The following is a 14,924-nucleotide window of genomic DNA, read 5'->3' on the forward strand; positions in this document are numbered from 1 at the left end:
AAGGCCATCTATGCTAAGCCCATGGCCAATATCATTCTAAATGGTGAAAAACTGAAAGCATTTCCTCTAAAAACTGGAACAAGGCAGGGATGCCCTCTTTCACCACTTCTATTCAACATTGTCCTCGAAACTGTAACCAGAGCAATTAGATAGACCAAGGAAATTAAAGGCATATGAATAGGAATAGAAGAACTCAAACTACCCCTATTTGCTGATGACATGATTATATAATTAGAGGAACTAGGAAATTCCACCAAAAAACTTTTAGAACTCATGAGTGAATTCAGTAAAGTAGCAGGTTATAAGATCAATGCTCATATGTCTAGTGCATTTTTATAAATAAGTGATGAGTCTTCAGAAAGAGAAGTTAGGAAAACTACCCCATTCACAATAGCCTCAAAAAAATTAAATAATTGGGAATCAATCTATCAAAAGAGGTGAAGGACCTCTACAATGAGAACTACAGAACACTAAAGAAAGAAATTAAAGAAAACCTTAGAAGATGGAAAGATCTCCCATGTTCTTGGATAGTGAGAATTAATATTGTCAAAATGGCCATACTACCAAAAGTGCTATACAGATTCAATGCAATTCCAATTAAAATCCCAATGATCTTTGACTTTCTGAGTCTGGCATATTTCACTTAGCATGATAGTATCCAGCTCCATCCATTTACCTGCAAATGCCATAATTTCATTCTTTGTGACTGAGTAATACTCCATTGTGTATATACCACATTTTCTTTATCCATTCATCTGTTGAAGGGCACTTTCGTTGGTTGTTTATATTGGATATTATGCTGCTTTGCTAATTGGTGTGGCTGTATCCCTAAAGTTTGATAAACTTAGATATTTTGGATATATACTGAGGAGTGGGATAGCTGGACCATATGGTGTTTCCATTCCTAGTTTTTTGAGAAATCTCCATTGCTTTCCATAGTGGTTGTACTAACTTTTAGTACCACTGATAATACATGAATATACACTTTCCCCCACATCCTTGCCAGTGCTTTTTATTATTTGTATTCTTGATAATTGCCAGTCTGACCAGAGTGAGATGAAATCTTAGTTTAGTTTTGATTTGCATTTCCCTGTTTGCCAGAGGTGTGGAACATTATTTTCATGTATTTGCTGACCAATTATATTTCTTCTTTTGAGAACTATTTAGTTCTTTTGTCCACGTATTAATAGACTTATTTGGATATTTTTGTGTGTCGTTTTTTGAGTTCTTTATATATTCTAGATATTAAAGCCCTCTCTGAGGAGTAGGTGGCAAAGATTTTCTCCCATTCTGTAGGCTCTCTCTTCATGCCTTTAATTATTTCCTTTGCTGTTCAGAAGCTTTTAATTTGATGATATTCTACTGATTGATTTTTTTATTTTAGTACTTGAGTTTTTGGAGTCTTGTCAAGAAAATTGCTTCCTGTGCCAACACGCTGGAATGTTAGCCTATATTTTGTTGTAGTTGTTGCAGAGTTTTTGGTGTAATTCTTAGGTCTTTGATCCACATTGAGTTGACTTTAATGCAGGGTGAGCAATAGAGGTCAAGTTTCGTGCTTTTACATATGGATTTTCAGTATTCTTACTATCATTTGCTTAAAAGTCTCTTTTCTCCAACAAATGTTTTTGGAACATTTGTTTAGTATTAGATAATTGTAGATATGTGGGATTATCTCTGTTTCTTTATTCCATTCCATTGTTCTATAGGTCTGGTTTGGTGCCAGTATCATGGTGTTTTTGTTACTATAACTCTGTAGTATATTTTGAGGTCTGGTATTATGATGCTACCAGAATAACTCTTTTGTTCAGGATTGCTTTGGCTATTCTGGGTCTCTTATTTTCCTAAATAAATTTTAGATTTTTTTGCTACTTCTGTGAATAATGTCTTAGATATTTTGATGGGAATTGCTTTAAATCTACATAATGCTTTTGGTTTATGATCATTTTAATAATATTAATTCTGCCTATGAAAGAACATGGAAGGTCTTTTCATCTTCTAAACTCTCCTTCAATTATTTCTTCAATGTTCTATGGTTTTTATTATAGCAGCCCTTAACATACTTTATTAGATTAGTCCAAAAGTATTTCATTTCTTTTCAGGTTATTGTTAGTGAAATAGTCTTCCTAATTTTATTTTCAGTAGGTTTGTTATTGGAGTATGGAAAAGTGATAGATTTTTGTATGCTGATCTTGTATCCTGCTACACTTCACTAAATTTGTTTATCAGTGCTAGAAGTCTTCTGGTGGAGCTTGAGTCTTCTAAATAGAGAATCATGTCATCAGCAAACAGATAATTTGAGCTCTTCTTTTCCTATTTGTATCTCTTTAATTTTCTTCTCCTGCCTGATTGCTCTGCATAGAATTTCAAGGGCTATGTTGAATAGGAGTGGTTAAAATGGTCATCTTGTCTTGTTCCCATTTTTAGAGGAAATGCTTTCAGTTTTTCTCCTTATGATGATGGTTTTGGGTTACTCATATAGTCTTTACAATGCTGATGTAAGTTTCTTCTATACTTAGTCTCTCTAGTGTTTTAAACATGAATGGGTGTTTATACAATGCTTTTTCTGTATCTATTGAAATACACCCCTCCCTCAGTTTCTGTTGCTCCTTATCGGGCAACAAGGTCCAATGTACCTCCTCAGGGCCCACCTGAGGAGAATACGGGGCCGAGCAGGATGATGAGTGTCGGCCGCAAAGGAGACACCAGAGCCGGGAGGTCTGTCAGCGCATGAGGCACAGCAGGAATCTCATTTATTGAGGAAACCGCACAGCTTTTATGTAGGGTGGGGGCTAGGTGGGAACCAATTAGCTTAAAGGTCAGCAAAGCACGGGGATTCATGCAGGTGAGAGTACCATAGGACTATATGGCAAGCACGAGCTGATCACGTTCACAGAACTGTTGTTAACCAATCCCTGATGGTGGTCTGATTTATCGTCATTAACTATTGAAACTGCCTTTGAGGCCTTGATCTTGCTCACTCGGCAGGGAGTAAGAAGTCAGCCTGAATTAGTTAACGTGTCATTAGTCCCAACAAGTTTCCTCAGCTAACTCTGCTTCCTTAGCTTCTTCCTCAGTCATTGATTTTGACCCTGCAGATGAACTACTTCCCCCTCAGCCTCAGAATCGACTACCTCTTATTCCCATCCTCACCCACCTTCACCCCTTTTTTCCCTTCACCACACTCACACCCATGGGATTCCCCCAATGAACCCTTCTGCTCCCTCCAAAGTCCCTCCCCTCCATGAGACGGCAGCAGCAGAAGGTATTAGATGTGTCCCTGTCACATTAAATGGACATTAGACAGAAAAAATGTTAGGCTCTTTTGCTTCAAACCACACCACATTTTGAAAGAAATTTTTACACATTACCCAGTCCTATGACCTCAGCTGGCATGACATTTATGTCATCCTTTCTTCCTGTCTTTCTCTTGAGGATAAGGATCACATCTTGTCAGCAGCTGAAGCTCATGCAGACACCCTCCACCACCCAAATCCTGTCAATAACCACATTGGTACCACAGCAGTTCCCCAGCAGATCAATTCTGCTGACAGAGTAAGTTAGGCCACCTAATTACCTGTGATAACTCGTTATCAGTGACGAGTTCTGCTTCCTCAAATGTTGAAGTTTGAACATTAGAGAAGCACACTGAGGCAAGCATATTAAGCAGGTTTTATTTAAAAGTAGTAACACAGACTCCTCCTGGGAGGGAGAAGGGGATTATAGCTGGTATTCTGGTATCCCAAGAAGTGAGAGGGCCCTGCCCTTTTAGAGACTAAAGTTTCCTTTGTTCTCCTGCTTTCTTCTCCCTTATCTTGTTCATTTCCCTTCAACCTGCATAGTGACTGGGAGAGGTTAGGGGTTAGCAAGTGGACTGGAAGGGCCAAGGTAGAGTGCTAGACAGGAATGGAGCAGCAGCTCAGGAGGCATTGATTAGTCGCTCCCTGTCTGCTCAGGAGTTTCTCCATTAACAACTTTTTGGAACTGATGGTATCAAAGGACTCTGAGAACATGAACATTCCAATCTCCCAGGGTTGGTTTCTAATTCAAATTGGCCTCCATTTTCTCCATCCAATCAGATCACCTATTCTACACTGCCTGTCTTGACTTCTGGCTTCACCTGCATACAGGCAGGCATGGAAAAGTCTATCCTAAAGGTAATCAATGATGAAAAGATTAATGAAATAGCCTAAGGCAAAGATGAAAACTTTGCCCTCTTTCTCTCCCACCTCAGAAGGAAATGATTAAATATATTAACCTTAACTCTACCTCAGAAGATGGCAGATTCTATCTTCATTCATATTTCATCTCCCAGTGTGCCCCAGATATCAGAAAAAAACTACAAAAACTGGAGAAGGAACCACAGACCCTTCAACATGAACTTGTAAAACTGGCCTTTAAGGTATACAAAACAGAGAAAAGGAATGAAAAACACAAAAACTCAAACAAGATCAAGCTAAATACCAAATGCTGGCAGATACACTGAGACAAGGGCCCCAAAGACGTTATAAACATACTTCAAATGTGGTAAACAGGGACACTGGATAAATGTATGCCCTAACCCTAAGCCTCTGCTTGGGCCATGTCCTCTCTGCTACTAAAGAGACACTGGAAATTGGAATGCACTCAGCAAGACTCTTCCCTCTCATTTGATTGCTTCCAATTCCCACAGGTCTATGGACACAAACCCCAGGTTGGCATACATCCTCCACCTGTCAGTGGACAGCCTATCAGCAGAAGACTAATGGTCCTCTGGACTCATCACCCTGACTAGCATCACTCAGTCTGAACTCAGGGTAATGCTGTCAGTATCTGGTAAGACTATCTTTTTCTTACTGAACATGAGGGCAAATCTTTCAGTGCTACCAGAATTTTCCTGTCCCTTCTAAGATTCCTCCACCTCTATTGTTGGCATTGGCAGAAAATCCAGCACCTCTAGACAAACAGGTCCTTTATTCTGTAACCTATTCGATACTCCATTCTCTCACTCCTTCCTAATTGTACCCCAATTCCCAACTCCTAACCCTGGTGGGGACATCCTAACCCAGTGCTTCCATTCTTTTTAATTTCCAACAAAACCACAATAATTCCTCACACTCCTCTGCTTCCTTTATACTCTTAAGCTGACCAGATGCTCTTTCTTCCCCTCTAACACCTCTGTCAGTGCTCTTCCCTGAGGTGTAATTCACAGTATGGGATACCTCCAAGCCCCCGTGACTATCCGCCATACTTCTGTTAAGATTTCCCTACAAAGACCTGCCTCCTCCTTGTGATAATCTCAGTATCTCCTCAGACCCACAGCCTTTGAGGTCTCAAATCCATCATTTCTTGCCTTCTCAAGACTAACAGTCCTTGACCCACCAACTCCCCTCATAGCACCCCAATTCTGGCTGTCAAAAAAACCATGGTACTTCTGACTAGTCCAGGACCTCTGCCTGATTAATCAGGCTGTTGTCCCAATTCATCCTGAAATCCCTAATCCTTACACCCTGCTCTCTGATACTCTCTCAATTACATCTCAATTCTCAGTGCTTGGTATTAAAGATGCCTTATTCACTATCCCTTTAGATTCTTCTTCTTAAGATCTATTTGATTTTAGGTGGATGGACCCTGATACTCATTTTGATACCTAGCTTACCTGAGCATCGTTCTTCAGGGCTTTAGAAACAGCCCCCACTTGTTCAGCCAGGCCTTATATCATGACCTAACTAATCTTAATCTCTCCCCTTGTCTCCTTCTGCAGTATATAGATGATCTACTTTTCTGTAGTCCATCCCATGATCTTTCTATTAAATACATTAGCCTCCTTTAAAATTTTCTAAATAAATTAGGCTACTGTACCTTCCCTCACTTTCACTCCTTGGTTTTGAGTCATTCCTACTGCCTGCACACAACTCATTGAGGACCTTCTTGACCCTACTATCAAATGTGAGTTTCTCTCTTTTCCAGAGCTAGCAGATTATTTCCACCTCTGGGTTCCTAATTTTGACCTTATTGTAAGCCCTTCTATCTGCTTCTCACAGTGACCTTTCTGAGCCACCCAACCTTCTCTTCTCATTAATAATTCTTCCAAAAGTTAAAGCAGGCCCTCTTACAGGTCCCTACTTTGGGTCTTTCAGACCCACAATAACTATTTTTTTCTCTATATGTCTTCGCAGCCCAGAACATAGCCTTGGGGTTCCTATGTAAGAGGTTTGGGAATTCCCCCGAGGCAGTGGCTATCTGTCAAAATAATTAGACACACCAATTCAAGGCAGGCCCCCTTTGTCTGAAGGCACTTGGAGCTGCAGCTCTTTTAGCCTCAGAGGCCAACAAATTAACTCTATATCAACATATCCTCTCTTCCACAACCTGAAGAAACTAAATGGCCATCTCTATGTACTATCTCTCCCCCAATTCAGACCTCAACAAATACATGCTTTCTTTGTAGACAATCCACTGATATCTTTCCATCACTGTAAACCATTAACCCAGCCACCCTTCTACTTCTTCTCTCAGATAACCCAGACCCTCTTCCCTCTCACTCATGTCTTGACATTCTAGATACCATATTTTCCCACTTTTCCCATATCTTAGATATTCCTTTACTCAGTGCTCCTTCATGGTTTATTGATGGAAGTTCCTTCAGAAATTCTCATCCTAAGGCAGGATATACCACAACATCCAATGATTAGTTTATACAACCAGGTGTCTTCGCTCCCCAAACCACCTCCCAATAGGCTGAATTGATAGCTTTAACCAAGGTACTCCCTTTATATCAGGGAAAGAGTAAACCTATACACCAACTCCAAGTGCACCTTTCACATGCTTCACTTCCATACCCTGATCCGGCAAGAGCAAGGATTTTTAACCACCAGAGGGACACCCATCATTCACAACCTACTTAAGCCCACGAAATGGGTGGCAGTTGCAGTAATTCATTGCAAAGGACACCAAGGATCAACCAGCCTGATAGGCAAAGGTAAAGAATTAGCAGATGTAGCAGCACAGCAGGTTGCTGACAAGACCCTTCCCCCATTGGCCACCAGTGTTCTTACACAAAGCCTAAAATAGTCCCCATCACAGGACTCCATACTCCCTATTTTCTCTTCCCTATTCCATCTTATTCTGCCTCAGAAAAAAAAAATTCTAATCTTGGACTCCCTTTTAAAAAATAACTGATTTCTAATAGATCACCAAAAAATGATTCTCCTCAGTTCCCCCAATCCCCAATCTATTCTTTTGGTTTTCCATTTCCAATTTCACTCAGGATATTTGCCCCTTTTTTCACCTATTTGTTATAGTAAAATCAGACTTGGTTGTAAAATGAAATTATAAAAATGTTATGTTAAGAAACCAATGACTGGGGAAAAGGTCAATTCCCATCCTCTTCTGTCAGCCCTTCTTCAGGAAACCTAATTAACCATGGGGTTCCTACATTTTGGATTGTAAATCACTGTCTCCATATCCCATACTGCCCCCAATCCTCAGGAAAGGTAGAATGTGAAAATGCCCTCCTAAAATCACACCTGACCAAACTAATGCTTGAAACTAAACTTCCCTGGACCAAACTTCTCCCTTTGACTCTTCTTCATTTATGAATCCTCCCCTGAAAACCTCTCAAACTAAGCCCTTTCAAGCTTCTCTCTGGTTGTCCTTCTGAGCTCCAGGGATTTCCTCTTTCTTCATCCCTTCCTATTCCTGATACCTGAGCAACCTTATACCTGAGGCAACACCTAAGCAGACAACATGAAGAAAAATTCTTTCCTAAACTATTGACAATTCTGAGATTCCGTTGTGACTGTTAGTGCAAAAGGACCAAGTTGGACACAAACTTTACAGATCAGCTTAATGCAACTTTTATGCAGGAACAGAGAAACAACTCTGATGGACCCATTTTCCTGGTGCAAAATGAGCCACTGACCAAAATTTGGGGATTAGGCTTAATAAGGTTACACTGAGAGGTGACTCAGTTAATGAGCATGTCTGTTTGGGCTATCTTTACTGGGCCACATGGAGGGTATAGGGTCAGTTTTACGGTGGGATCAATGCTTTGGCCTCTTCTCAGAAACTGTCACTTCAGACGTGATGGAAATTTCCTCCCCAGGGCCTGTCTTGTTACTAGGAAAAACAGTGACTCCCTCATTCCTTCTCCCTAGGCCACATTATTTTGTGGTTTGTCTTTTTCTATATCCACGAATAACTACCAGGACACCTGGTGCGGAGAACACAGACTCCCTTACTCCCCTTAAACCAGAATAGGTCAGTCCACATCAGGTAGCCCTGAAAAAACACCCACAGCAGTCAAACCGAAATTATTCCCACATCAGATACACCATCTAAGCTTAAAAAGGTAACAGCTCCACTCATCAGCACCCAACAATTCATCTCCCCCACACTCCTCCTTGCTCTATAAAATATTCTTGCTTTTTCACAAGCCCCATTTTTATATACTTGACAAATGAAGAGCTACAGGAAAAAGATTCTGCCTTATAAACTCATTTCTCTTTATTACCCATCTCTTTGTTGTCCCAACTTTTACCAATTTATTATCCTCACTAGCCAGGATATTGCTTGATATCTTTTCCCAAACCCCTGAACACTCCAGCTCAAATTTCCAAATTCATGCATGAACCATGACTTCAAGGAACTTACTGGGACTTCTCACATATTCAACTTTCCTTCTTCTCTTTTCTGCTTCCTTTTATCTGCCCCAATACCTCATTACATGTCTGCACTTATTAAAATCTCTGTTGACCTGCTGGTAAATTAAATTCTACTAACACATCCAGTCCCCTCTGCTGGATCTGTTTACCCCTATGGGCCCCAGTGTATGTAGCCCAGTCAGCTCCTCTTACCACAAGGGCAAACACCAAAGGATTCCTTCACATTCACTGAGAAGACAGAACAGAATTCAGAGAATCAGTCATTCAATGCATCACTTTTTGATATATGACTGCCAAATACTTTGCCTTATGCATTACTATTCCCATAACAGGTCAGATTTGTGCCTTACTAAGCCCCTTGTTTCTCAGACTCCTCTTTGTATCCAGTTCACGGAAAAGGAAACTCCAGTGGGCTTCCTTCCTCTCTCATTGCATAACTATACACAATCACACTTCTGAACACATTAACTATAAGAGGCCCACAGGCAAACTTATGAGAGGTTCCATTCTCTGTGCTCTTTGCAATTTACCTATAACCAAAACCCGGTCCTTGTTCTTCCTTCCTAGCCAAGGTAGAGGTCCATTAACCAAAGTGCCTCTACTAAACATAAAACCTACCCCCTATCTAGACCACTGAAAACTCCATCCTCTACCTGGGTGGGTATTCTTAAACCTCCAAACACACCAAATTTTAATTGAAAAGCCCCATCTTTCAAACACCAGTATTGGTCTCCTGCCTCTTGGGGCTGCACACATGGCTCCCACCTTTACCTTTTACCAGGGGTGGGCATGGGACCACAGTAGCCTGCATCTAAAACAAGTAGTCTCCTATCACCTCTATGGTTACCCTGACTATAATCAAGGAACCTTCTCCCAAAGTGAAAATAACACATCTGTTTACCGAGTAACTGGACAGAATCTTGCACCCTGGACTTTCTCACACCACCCCTCCTATATTCCACTGAGAAGGACCAACTCCTTTCCCTGTATACACCCTACTCAGACCACAAGGAACTATCTCTTTTGCTCCTCTCCTGTTAATCCTGGGCATAACGACAACAGTGGGCACAGGATTGGCAGGAGTAGGAGTTCCCACCTATCATTTTTGCAGTACTATCTAAAGAAATGGCAGGTAGCCTTAGAGAAATCTCAACACAACTATCTATGCTTCAGGACCAAATAGATTCATTGGCAACAATTGTCCTCCACAACAGAGGATGTCTAGATTTATTAACCATAGAAAAAGGAGGTATCTGTGTCTTCCTACAAGAAACCTGCTGCTTTTGCCCTAACAAGTCTGGTCTGGCGAGGGATGGCATTAACAATTAAGAGAACAGGCTAACAAGTTTGATCAGTTCTCTTCCTCATGAAATATAGGATGAATTTCTCCCCTAGCTATGTTTTCTTGGACAGTCCCTTTCCTATTCCCAATTCTCTGTATAATTACCAGTCTTGCTATTGGGCCCTCCCTGTTTCAGTTTTTCACCTCCTTTCCACAGAGAACCATCAATTCCACTACTGATCGCATGATCCAGCACATTCTCCTACTGAACTCCATTAGAATTGCTCAATAACAATGCCTACCAGAGTCCTCATTTGATGCCCCCTCTCAGTGGGAGGTAGTGTAAGAGACGTCACTGTCCCTTCTCCCTTCACCCCTCCCTTCAATTTTACTTATCAAATAAAAAGAAAAAGGCAGGCATGTTAGGTAGAACTTAACACAGGCAACACCATTTCAAAATATATTCTCCATCTTAGAATAAGAGTCACCGTATGGTCACTGACTTAGCCTGACATTAAACCCCAGACAATACTCTACCATCAAGCAAAGAAATCTCAAATAATACTTCATCGTCATACAGAGAAAGGGAATTGCTGAGATTGGAATTCTGAAAACACCTGGTTCAACATGAAACAGTGACTACCTCAAACAATACAGGTAGAGGAAAATGAGAGAGAGGGAAAGTATGAAAAATGGTGGAATGATACAGACAATCATTACCCTATGTGCATGTAAGATTACACAGATGGTATGAGCCCACATCGTGCACAACAATAGAAATGAAAAATATGCCCCATTTATGTACAATGAATAAAAATGCTGTCTGTAAAAATAAAAAAATAATTAAAATAAATAAATAAATAATGGAAAATATATGTCAGAAATACATTAGATCATTAAGAAAATATGCAACTTAATTAATAAATAAACTTAAATTTAAAAAAAGGAATACAGGTGATGACCAAAAAGACCCTTCCCTGACAACCTCCTACCAATGACCTAACCACCAAAATTTCTCCACTCCCTCATGCCCCTATATCTACCCCAGGCTGTAAGTGGAAGATGGGTCTCAGCCTCCACTGGGCCCCCATCTGCAGGTTTGTCCCAAATAAATGCGTGTTACTGTTGAGCTGCCTCTCCTATTTCCTTCATTTGCTTTTTTCCTTACAGGGAGATGGCTTTTATCTCCTGTCATTTTTATTTAATTTTAATGTGTAATTCAGGCTTGGTTCTCTTTTGATCATTCTTCTAGTGTAATGCATCCCTATGCTGGTTTTCACTTTTATTTATCATTTTTTTCTTCATGAAATAGTTCATTGAGTATGCTTTGTAGTGCAGGCTTTCTTTCTGGTTATGAATTCTTCTAGCTTCCATAGTACAAGTATGGAAGGTTTTACCAGTTGAATCTCTGAATCAAATTCCTTACAAAGATGAATAAGACATAGAACCAAATAAATTTTATAATCCAGTGAGGATATGGGTACATAATAAAAATGTTAATTTGAAACTTACAAACTGAGTGTTTTTAACTGTATGAATTTAATTCTAAACAATTGTTTAGAAGTCGGGCTGATGGAAGATCCTTTTCTTTTTCTCCAGAGGGGTATGTTTTATCATTGACATCATTTAGAATTGCCAATGCATGGTGATCGTGTTAATCAGCTTTCTGTCACTGTAACAAATACCTGATACAATCAGGTTTATTTTGATTCATACATTTGAGGTTTTAGTCCATGACTGGGCAGACACATAACTTTTAGGCCTGTGTAGGGAGGCATGGTGGAAATGCATGGCAGGGAGATATTGCTCACCTCATGTCCAAGAAGTAAGAGAGGAAAAAGAAGAGCCTGGGGTCCCACTATCTTCTTTGAGGGCATATTCCCAATGACTTGGATACCTCCCACTAAGTCTTTCCTTTTAAAGGGTTCACAACCTCCCAATAGGGACACACTGAAATCCAAGCCTTTAACTCATGGGACTTTGTGGGAGAATTCAGTTTCAAATTTTAGCAGTGATTTATTTGACTTAGTACACCATCTGATTTGGGTCTTAAAGGAAAGGGTCAAAGTTGGAACTAGGTAACTTTAAATGTGCCTACCTTCATGTAAGTTGTTCTTTCATTCGCTCATGCAACAAGTTTTTTTGGCACATGCTAAGTGCATTAGGCACTGGAAGTAACATGGTGAATAAGACATGGAACTGAGCCCCACAAGGTTTACAATGTAGTGTGATGTACAGATAAGCATATTGATGAGTAAATGCAGAGCAATGGGGGCAAATATGGGGACTGGGTGAAAAGGACACCTAACTTGGTTAGAAAGTGTTCCCCAGAGTGTACAGCAGTGAAGCTCAGGTCCAGGAGTCTCCAAGTTTAGCACCACACCTGGACTGACATTGTTGACACCAGTTGTGTATCCTACTTTCTGCCTTTACCAGAATCCAACCGGGGCTCACAAATACCACCCTCATGTTTTTTGTTTGCTAAATGACCTAGCACCAGGTCTCTCTTAATTAGGTTTTGGATGTTCAACATTTACTCTGTGACCTTTCCCTGCTTACAGTTAGGGTACTCAGAGCACATTTTCTTAGCACTGGCTGCACCAGGGTTATATTCCTTCCCATTGTGACCAGGAAGAACCCCAGGACTAAGCCCAGACCAGTGTTTCCTAAGTGTCAGGTCAGACAACAGAATTTCATGTTGTTATTTTATATTCTATCTAATATTTGTGTACTTGTTCTCAAGGTATTGTTATATTACACCCTAGAAAATGAATACACTTCCCAAAAGAATGGGGATTAAAAGATCCTTGTAGTATTTAATTCTTATATTTTACCGAGTTTATTAAGATGTCTTAGTCTTACTTTGGAAAGAATAGAGGAGAAAATAGGCGTTAGACATGACACTTTTTGCAAAGTTGTGACATGCTCTTCATAATCACAGACACGGTTTGTACCATAATGAACATTTACAATATGCTTTCATAGATTCGTTTGGCTGGGGCAGAGAATTGAAGGTAGCATGGTGTTCTTGTCTTCCACCCTTTCATTTACTAACTGCTCAGAGTTCCAGGCAGAAGTTTATGGTGATTTCTTCCATCTTCTTCCTATAGATTTCATCACACTTTTCATTCTGGGTCACAGTGAATGGTTTTTTCAATCCCCTACGGTTCCTAGAAGATGGAAAACAGAGAGGGGTGTCATTCTCTTATTGATAGACTGAGCAGTCCTGAGTTAAGCAGTGGAGCACCCACATTAGGCTTGGCCTGTCCATTGCCTGACTCATTCCACTGCCGTCAATGGACTCCCTTCCATCTGCAGCTATCTGCTATGAGAAGCAGCACTTTGGGACTCTGTGCAGAAGAATGGGTTTCTAAATGTAATCACAACTGGTACCAGGAGCTGTTGACCTGGCATGACCTAGCCCACCTGTGCCCATTCACACATTAGGCACTATACAGACAAAAATACAAATGAACTATGGAAATATACCACATGAAGGAATCTCAAGATGTTATGTTGACCCCAGACATAAGAAAGTGTACTGTGTGGTTCCATGCACATGGCATTCGAGGACAAGTAAAATTAATCTATAGGATGGAGATGAGAATAACGGTTGTCTCTGCAGGTACAGATCGATGGGCCAATTAGAATCCCTCTTTTGAGAATTGGAAGCAAGAAATACTAAGAGGAGGCAGTTCTCAGCAGTAGTTGTAGTTGAAAATCATGATGTAGGGCAGGTTTGGGTCATGGTCAAGACCAAGATATAAGCAGAAATTGAGGCAGCAGAAGCTATAGTATCGGATAAAGGCACAATGTGCAAAGAGACAGGACACTGTTCGTGACAGAAGACATGCATAGATGTGGATGGTAGCTGAGCCTTTTAAGTGATGGAGTCTTAGAGCAAAGAGCTGTAACCTCCTGCTGCTGAGGTCCCAGATGCTTAGGTTCAGGGCTCCCTGTGAATTCTGGATCAACAGTGGCTCATGCCCTTAGTCATTTCCAAGATTGCATTTCCTTTACTGTTTGTAGAGCTGTCTTCTACAATGAGATCAAGTACCCAGCCTTACTAGAGTCAGATAATGAGTAGTCAATGTGTTGCTTTGAAATTAATGAAACCCAATATCCTCTTGGCAATGTTACTAGGCAAACTAAGCATTTGATAGAGGCCCCACACACTGGTCCAGAATAGATTTAGGAACTATAGAACGATTCATCATGGGTTTTCCTTCATTTTCTCAAATGATGTCTCCTGAACAATTTTATCCAGCACAGTTTCACCCAAGTTCTTTCCCATGAACTGTGCCACCTTCTGAATTTCATGTTCTGGGTTCTCTGGTGAGGGTGACATAGCATTGGAATGAAGAGAGTGGCAGAAAGATATCATTCCTTTCTTCCAGACTTCCTTCTCAGAAGTACAGCCCTGAACAACTTCAGGTTTCTCTGGCCCTATGTCTGAAGTGGTTCTTTACTCACTTTCTTTATGTCCTCATAGAAGAGGAAGAGAATCTGATATCTGTCTTTCTTCTCCCACCATCCTTTCACATGGTCAAACCAGGAACCCCAACTCACTAGAAGAGACAAAAAGAGCAGTCTACAATAAGGACGGTACAAAACCATCTGAGGGTCAGGGGTTTCATTGATCTGAAGTGCACTGAAGAGAGAGGACAAACTCTGGATCAGATACCTCCTAAGGGTCCTGATCTGTTTGATTTTGAGGGTCATGTGGACTGGGATAGGCTTGGGGTTATTTGCTACCTAAGGTGTCTTCATGGTACAAATGTGTACCCTCACTGAGACAGGGATACCCTTTGGAATGACAGTGCTTCTACAGCACATCTGACCCAGAATAAAGACTTTCAGATCAGGTGGGAGATATTTGCTGAGGACTGTGGGTCTATAACAGAAAAGTGGTCAAGCTGCTCCATCTGGTCGCAGTCCATGACAGGACTTACCTAAAGAGGCACATAAAGTTCTAGAGAGTCAAATGTATGTCTGATTCT

The 14,924-nt window shown here is 40.7% G+C and overlaps 1 pseudogene; it reads right to left on the reverse strand.

Annotated features, from left to right (window-relative positions):
- Positions 1–12,982: 12,982 nt before the first annotated feature.
- Positions 12,983–14,924, reverse strand: part of LOC124962866 (sulfotransferase 1C2-like) — a 53,090-nt pseudogene continuing 51,148 nt past the window's right edge.

This window comes from Sciurus carolinensis, chromosome 13, assembly GCF_902686445.1.
Source record: "Sciurus carolinensis chromosome 13, mSciCar1.2, whole genome shotgun sequence".
In the NCBI taxonomy this organism is placed as follows: domain Eukaryota; kingdom Metazoa; phylum Chordata; class Mammalia; order Rodentia; family Sciuridae; genus Sciurus; species Sciurus carolinensis.